Genomic DNA, 7,926 nt, shown 5'->3' on the forward strand with positions numbered 1-7,926 from the left:
TAGAGTAACATATTTAATATACAAAACAAACATAATTTTGTGAAATATGAGAACTTAAACAATATTATAACAAGGGCTGTTTGTAAAACATGCATGCCCCCCATATGGGCTGTCCTTTGTAGTGGCAGCCATTGTGTGAGCACGATTTTTGTCACTGTGACCTTGACCTTTGACCTAGTGACCTGAAAATCGATAGGGGTCATCTGCGAGTCATGATCAATGTACCTATGAAGTGTCATGATCCTAGGCAAAAGCGTTCTTGAGTTATCATCCGAATCATTTTACTATTTCGGGTCACCGTGACCTTGACCTTTGACCTTGTGACCTCAAAATCAATAGGGGTCATCTGCGAGTCATGATCAATCTACCTATGAAGTTTCATGATCCTAGGCAAAAGCGTTCTTGAGTTATCATCCGAAAACCATTTTACTATTTCAGGTCACCGTGACCTTGACCTTTGACCTAGTGACCTCAAAAACAATAGGGGTCATCTGCAAGTCATGATCAATCTACCTATGAAGTTTCATGATCCTAGGCGTATGCGTTCTTGAGTTATCATCCGGAAACCATTTTACTATTTCGGGTCACCGTGACCTTGACCTTTGACCTAGTGACCTCAAAATTGATAGGGGTCATCTGTGAGTCATGATCAATCTACCCATGAAGTTTCATGATCCTAGGCGTATGCGTTCTTGAGTTATCATCCGGAAACCATTTTACTATTTGGGTCACCGTGACCTTGACCTTTGACCTAGTGACTTCAAAATTAATAGGGGTCATCTGCGAGTCATGATCAATCTACCCATGAAGTTTCATGATCCTAGGCGTATGCGTTCTTGAGTTATCATCCGGAAACCATTTTACTATTTCGGGTCACCGTGACCTTGACCTTTGACCTAGTGACCTCAAAATCAATAGGGGTCATCTGCGAGTCATGATCAATCTAACTATGAAGTTTCATGATCCTAAGCTTATGCGTTCTTGAGTTATCATCCGAAAACCATTTAACTATTTCCGGTCACCGTGACCTTGACCTTTGACCTAGTGACCTCAAAATCAATAGGGGTCATCTGCGAGTCATGATCAATCTACCTATGAAGTTTCATGATCCTAGGCGTATGCGTTCTTGAGTTATCATACGACATCCACCTGGTGGACGGACAGACCGACCGACCTACCGACCGACCGACATGAGCAAAGCAATATACCCCCCTTCTTCGAAGGGGGGCATAAATAAGTTATGGCAGGAATACAAATTAATGGCTGCCTGTTTGGCCAACTCAAGTTGGAAGTCAAGCCTGGCAATTATCTTTTTCGAAAAACTTCAGGAAAAAAAGCGGCTTTAACCACATTTTATCAGTTAATAACCTTAAGAACTCTGATAGAAATTGCTAATTCCAAACAATCAATTGTAACAGAATAATTTAAGCCAGTGAAATTAAAAAGCGTGCACCTAACACGAACTGTGGGTAATGTGAATAGTATGATGGAATCATAATTCACTGCATCATCTGGATAATCAAACATAGAACAAGATTAAGACAACTCAAAACAACTTCCAATTATAAAATATCTAAAAGTAAATAATTATGGCATCTGGTCACTTCTGATTGATGGTAAACACAAACTCTTCACACTACAGTCACTGACACTTCACAGACATTAACTCTCCCCTTCTGAAGGTTCTAACACTATTTCTACACTCCCATTGCTTGTGGAGAGATATTTGACAGATTCACCTTTAGCTGCCATAATTTCTTCTATGTTCCTGAAAGAAAATAAAGCCAACATTTTGTAATATGTTATTTTCAATCCATACATATTAGAGTAGACAAGTTCTATATTTTTTACATGTTTACTACAGTATAAATTAGGATATACAAAAATCCACTGTTCATATCAAACATACACAGAAAATAGTCAACATTAACTATTTGCTTAAAATAAACCTCAATAGAATAATATTGAATAAGCGGTTAGCCAGTTTCTCAATACTTACATGTACACTATTTACACATGTAGATATCATGTGAAGGATCAAATTTCATAACAAGGCTGAACGTGATAACTTTCTTTTCCTTTGTTATGCAAATAGTGGAGAATATTGACGATTTAAGGCCAGATGATTAATAATGTTAACATTTGAGATTTTTATGCTCACTGAAATAAATTACAATAACAATAAACCTATGCATTCCGGCATGTGTTTAGGCAATAAATTGATAAGAAATTATAAATTAAACATTATATCACCTAAATAATCATTACCGGTAAACAACATAATTTTTAGTACCAGTACTCAAACTGTATATATACTGTATATTGTATTTCATCTTCATAAAAATATGAGCTACCCACTACATCAGAGTAAAGGTGATCTTAACACTGAACATTGATAATTGCACAAAACAAAGATATAAGAAGTATCCGTATTGGGACCTTGATAAAATCAATAAAAACAAGGGACAAAATTGTCACAAAACCAGGTTTTCAATTTAAAAAAAAAGTCTGATAAAGAGAGACAATTCAAAATGTGCATCCTAGTTATCCCCCTTGTGTCAAATTCAATCTATTTTTAGCCCTGGCGACCTTGATTTTAATTTGGAACAAGAGATGTGTTTTTCACAATGCCCCCTATTGCACCGCTTTGAAATAAAATTTCACTACGTATATCATTTGGCACACCGCAGGTTTAGAAATTATCTCCCTTTTAAAGCTTATTACTTCCCTTGGATTGTATTTTTTGACTTGACCTTGAAGGATGACTTTGACCATTCACCACTCAAAATGTGCAGCTTCATGAGATACCCATGCATGCCAAATATCAAGTTGCTATCTTCAATATTGCAAAAGTTATGGCCAATGAAAAAGTTTTCGGATGGATGGACAGACAGACAGATTGATGGACAGTTCAACTGCCATATGCCACCCTAATGAGGGCATAAAAAAGTCTGATAAAGGAAGACAATGAACAAGAGGGCCATGATGGCCCTGAATCGCTCGCCTGACTCATTAAGATCAGATGAAAACTATGACCTCTCTTGTCTACACAAAGTTTTTCTATGATTTGACCTAGTGACCTAGTTCCTGACTCTAGATGACCCAATACAATCCCAATCCAGATTTCATCAAGATAAACATTCTGACCACAGTTCATAAATATTGGATGAAAACTGTGACCTCTATTGTCAACACAAGGTTTTTCTATTTATTTGACCTAGATTTTTACCCCAGATGACCCAAATACAATCCCACCCAGATTTCATCAAGAATTCTGACCAAATTTCATAAAGGTTGGATGAAAACTGATCTCTAATGTCTACACAAGGTTTTTCTATTATTTGACCTAGTGACCTAGTTTTTTGACCCCAGATGACCCAAATAAAATCCAAACCCAGATTTCATCAAGATAAACATTCTGACCAAATTTCATAAAGATTGGATGAAAACTGTGACCTCTACTGTCTACAGAAGGTTGTTCTATTATTTGACCTCGTGACCTTGTTTTTGACCCCAGATGACCCAAATACAATCCCAAACCGGATTTCATCAAGATAAACATTTTGACCAAATTTCATCAAGATTGGATGCAAACTGTGACCTCTACTGTCTACACAAACAAATTGTTGACGGACGGACGCACGGACACACGCAGGCACGCACAACGGACGCCGGACATCACACGATCACATAAGCTCACCGTGTCACTTCATGACAGGTAACCTAAAAATATGTGTCGGAGATAAACATGAACAGTTGTGGTTAAATTCCCATAGAAACAAGGGCTGTTTGTAAAACATGCATGCCCCCCCTATATGGGCTATAAGTTGTAGTAGCAGCCATTGTGTGAATACGTTTTTTGTCACTGTGAATGGTGGTGGTGGTGGTGTCGGTGGTGTAGTAGTAGTAGTAGTAGTAGTAGTAGTAGTAGTAGTAGTAGTAGTAGTAGTAATAGTAGTTGTAGTAGTAGTAGTAGTAGTAGAAGTAGTAGTAGTAGTAGTAGTAGAAGTAGTAGTAGTAGTAGTAGTAGTAGTAGTAGTAGTAGTAGTAGTAGTGGTTGTAGTAGTAGTAGTAGTAGTAGTAGTAGTAGTAGTAGTAGTAGTAGTAGTAGTAGTAGTAGTAGTAGTGGTAAAAGTAGTAGTAGTAGTGGCAGTAGTAGTAGAAGTAGTAATAGTAGACGTGGTGGTGGTGGTGGTGGTGGTGGTGGTAGTAGTAGTAGTACTAGTAGTATAAGTAGTAGTAGTAGTAGTAGTAGTAGTAGTAGTAGTAGTAGTAGTAGTAGTAGTAGTAGAAATAGTAGTAGTATAAGTAGTAGTAGTAGTAGTAGTAGAAGTAGTAGTAGTAGTAGTAGTAGTAGTAGTAGTAGTAGTAGTAGTAGTAGTAGCAGTAGCAGTAGCAGTAGCAGAAGCAGTAGCAGCATTACAAGACCAATACTTTAGAATGATCAAATGGGAAAAGGTAACCTAGCACTGGCAGTAAATATGGGGCTCATTTACAGGTCAGATTTGGAATCTCTGCTGTAAAATGAGATTTTGAATGAATTAAAGGGAGGCAAATCTGTAATAAAAAGAACATGCATAAACCGTAGTTGTTTCCCTTGTTTGAACCATGCTAAATCCTTACAAGTTTGGAAAGAATTGGATGAAAAATTTGGACTTTATTGCATAAACACCATTTTCTCAATTCAAGGGGAGGTAATTCTGTACTTCATGGACCAATAATGCTCATTTTTTGTAGGGTTCTTGTCCTCATTGATATAAAGACACTGTGCAAATTTGGAAAGGATCGGACAAAAAATGTGGAAGATTTTTGAAAGTTTTCACAAAATAGGCAAAAACGAATAAACATGCAAAGTTCAACGAGCTCCTGCGGCCATGTTTTTTGACGAATCAAATTTCTTTGAACAACTTTTTCAGGGGAGCATTCAAAGGTCATCCCTGTGAAATTTTTTGAAAATCTGATGAGCGGTTTCTGACAAGAAGATTTTTAAAGGTTTTTACCATATATGGTCATGGCGGCCATCTTGGTTATGTGATCAAATTTTTTTTAACAATTCTTTTGTCCCATGACCTAGGGATGCTCCACATGAAATTAAGTTGAAATTGGCTCAATGGTTTAGTAGAAGAAGATGTTTACAAATTGTTTACAGACGGACGGACGGACGGACGCCGAGTGATCACAATAGCTCACTCGAGCTATCGCTCAGGTGAGCTAAAAATGTGCATTGTTACTTATTGTTCCTAGTTACCCCTCTTGTGTCAAATTCAATCTTTTTCAAGTCGTGGCAACCTTGACCTTGGAGATATCTACGTAATGCTTTCGCATGACACATCATCCAATGATTGTTAACAAATGTACCGCAATGATTGTGAACAAATGTACCGAGTAATTTTAAAATCTCACAATGAATGACATAGTTATGATCTGGACAAGCTCATTTATGGGCGTTTTTGACCTTTGAACTCAAAGTGTGACCTTGACGTTGCAGATATCTACGCAATTCTTGTGCAGGACACACAGTCAAATGAGGGTGAACAAATGTGCCAAATGATTCTTAAATCTCACAAAGAACGACATAGTTATGGCCTGGACAAGCTTGTTCGGCCCGTCTGCCGACATTAGCCAATCAAATAATGAGTTTTTTCCTTCGGAAAACCTGGTTAAAAATACATAGTATTATATAACTATAATTCTCAAAGGTATGAGCGCGTTGACACGTATTTTCCATGAAAGATCAAATTAGTAAGAGGAGTGTTTAATCAACCATAAACCACAAAGTACTATAATTAACAAGCAAAGTACATGACAATATTGAAATGTTCTGTTCATTTGTATTCACATTTAATAACTTTTACATCCAATGACAATATGAAAGGATTATTACAAACAAGTGGAAAAAACAGACATGGTGCAAATTGAACTGTCTAGGCATGTATATTGAAATCTATCTTTTAGTGAATATATATATATGAGTGATAAAATAAATAGATAGCCTTTTATATAATAAATCTGTAAAAAAAATTCGGACACATTATTTAAACCCACTTGTGCAGAGCTCCAGATAAGGATTTGTGAAATTAGTAACGGTACTGCCACTGACAGAAAGTCAAAGACAAGGAGTAACGCTGAAAATCAATTAGTACTTGTACTACCATATCCAACAAGAAACCGTCGGAGACGGGTGATGCTCCCCAAAGTTTTTTCTGTCACAATATTGCACTATATATTCAGATAAAAGGAAATGTCTTGAGGGCACAGTAGTTGGGGGGACAAGAATTTTTTATAGAAAATTTCAAAGGGCCATAACTCTGTGAAAAATCATCCGACCAGAACCCGCTGATAATTTGTATGCACATCTTCTCTTGGTAGTGAAGCTTCCCATAAAGTTTCATTGAATTCCGGTCATTTGTTGCTGAGAAATAGCCCGGACAAGAATTGCACTATATGTACAGTTAATGGAAAATTTCAAAGGGCCATAACTCTGTGAAAAATCATCCGACCAGAACCCGCTGATAATATGCACATCTCCTCTTGGTAGTGAAGCTTCCCATAAAGTTTCATTGAATTCCGGTCATTAGTTGCTGAGAAATAGCCCGGACAAGAATTGCACTATATGTACAGTTAATGGAAAATTTCAAAGGGCCATAACTCTGTGAAAAATCATCCGACCAGAACCCAATGATAATATGCACATCTCCTCTTGGCAGGGAAGCTTCCCATTAAGTTTCACTGAATTCAGGTCATTAGTTGCTGAGAAATAGCCTGGACAAAAAATTTGCACGGACGGACAGACGGACGAAGCGGCGACTATATGCTCCCCCCAAAATTTATTTTAAAAATACAGGTAGTACTGTACTCCTGTGTTCTTGAATAATGAAGGGTGTATAAATGACTTTACAGAAACATTTGCAGCAATTATAATAAATATACTTAGCTTCTTAAACAGTTACTTTATTAGGTTTTCATTCTAAAGTATGATGCAAATACAACTACACATTAAAACTCATGATTAAATACTAATTCTTCATTTAAATAATTTTTCTTGACAAGAAAACACAAGCCAACTAGTAAGCTAAGTAAATGAACACAAATGTCACTGTCTCATCTCAAAAGAACAATTGCTTTAGCAGTTAACTGTCAAAGCCACATTTTTAGCCACCGATGAAATCAAATCGTTTAATATCGGGGCAACAATGTCTTTTTCCTGGGTTTACAGATTGAATGTCAGGATGGTAAGATGACCGTATGTAGCCATTATAGGACAACAAAGTGTGTTTTTTAACCGCTTTCGGTTAAGCCAGCCTCCCTTGCGCGCAGACATATTTTTTGACGGGTTTACAAGTTACCAGAAATCACGCGACAGAATAGACAATAACATTGAACCTAGTCTACAACTTTTTGGTTATTTTAATAAACGAAAAGGCGCTGTTAGGTAAGAGACCAACAAATCACGCCGCGCTGACGCTGACGTATCGGTAAGGCCAGATTTTTTTCGTAAATGCGTAAAAGGGATATTAAAGTCGTAATTGTACGTCCAGTTTATAAAAATAAATGCGTAAACCTTCATGAAAAAGTCATATGTACGGCTGTACGGCCCTTATCTGGAGCTCTGCTTGTGGTCAATCAAAAATGCTTGTTTGAATTAAGTTTTTCCCTACATTATTGATATGCCTTTGAATGATACAAGTTTTATTTTACTGGTATACGCTTAATACGTTAAATATTTATTATTATATTTTGACAGAAAATTAACCACTTAAAATGGGAAGTGTATACAGGCTTTTTCCGCCCTATGCCACAGGTCTGAAATTCGGCCCCATTCCCAATGCAAATCTGGTTGTTTTTTTCCCAATTGAAAAAAAAAATTCCCAATTCACAAAAAAAAAAAAAAAAAATTTTTTTTTTTACCCTTAAAATATATATGTT

General features: G+C 36.7%; 1 long non-coding RNA gene across 1 annotated transcript; it reads right to left on the reverse strand.

Moving 5' to 3' along the window:
* Positions 1 to 1,665, reverse strand: LOC127838340 (uncharacterized). Its single transcript, XR_008029772.1, has 2 exons — positions 884 to 1,665; positions 1 to 738 (listed from the first exon to the last, which is right to left on the reverse strand). It is a non-coding gene; the product is annotated as an uncharacterized LOC127838340 (long non-coding RNA).
* Between the last annotated feature and the right edge of the window lie 6,261 nt (positions 1,666 to 7,926).

This window comes from Dreissena polymorpha, chromosome 7 (assembly GCF_020536995.1).
Source record: "Dreissena polymorpha isolate Duluth1 chromosome 7, UMN_Dpol_1.0, whole genome shotgun sequence".
In the NCBI taxonomy this organism is placed as follows: Eukaryota; Metazoa; Mollusca; class Bivalvia; order Myida; family Dreissenidae; genus Dreissena; species Dreissena polymorpha.